This window comes from Sinocyclocheilus rhinocerous, unplaced genomic scaffold (genome assembly GCF_001515625.1).
Source record: "Sinocyclocheilus rhinocerous isolate Xijiao unplaced genomic scaffold, SAMN03320098_v1.1 C35267940, whole genome shotgun sequence".
Taxonomy (NCBI): Eukaryota; Metazoa; Chordata; class Actinopteri; order Cypriniformes; family Cyprinidae; genus Sinocyclocheilus; species Sinocyclocheilus rhinocerous.
This window is the reverse complement of record NW_015745274.1, coordinates 1-424: the sequence shown is the minus strand read 5'-3', so window position 1 is coordinate 424 and position 424 is coordinate 1. Positions and strand designations below refer to the sequence as shown.

At 43.2% G+C, this 424-nt stretch overlaps 1 long non-coding RNA gene across 1 annotated transcript; it reads left to right on the top strand.

The window, feature by feature from the left end:
- Positions 1–9: 9 nt before the first annotated feature.
- LOC107734778 (uncharacterized) lies at positions 10–325 on the top strand. The gene is made up of 2 exons (XR_001639160.1): positions 10–91; positions 220–325. It is a non-coding gene; the product is annotated as an uncharacterized LOC107734778 (long non-coding RNA).
- The last annotated feature ends 99 nt before the right edge of the window (positions 326–424 follow it).

Here is a 424-nt window from a genome sequence, read left to right as displayed (position 1 = left end):
TGTGATGGTCATCACAATGTTCTGCTATGCAGTCATCAAGGGCAGGCCTGGCAAAGTTCGACAGAACAACCCAGATTTCTGTCCAGAAAAGGTACGACTTGGTATATGAGATCTGTGTGATAGAGAAGTTGTGCAGTTGCTGACATGCTGATGTCGTCATCCAGCTCCCAACAAACATGTGTACTAGTTGAATGCTAAAAGTGCCTGTTTATTTCACAGGTGGCCTTGTCTGCGGGATAAATGGGGGTTGGTGAACATCTGAACCGAATATATCGGAAAGGGAAGGGAGAAAACTACATGTTGCCTACTGAACCCAAGAGAAGGGTGCAAAAAAAAAAAAAAAGCTCTGTGAATGCATTACTCTGCAATGTTGGGTCACTCCAACCAAAGACTTTTAAGTGCCTGTATCTACTGTGTAAATAAT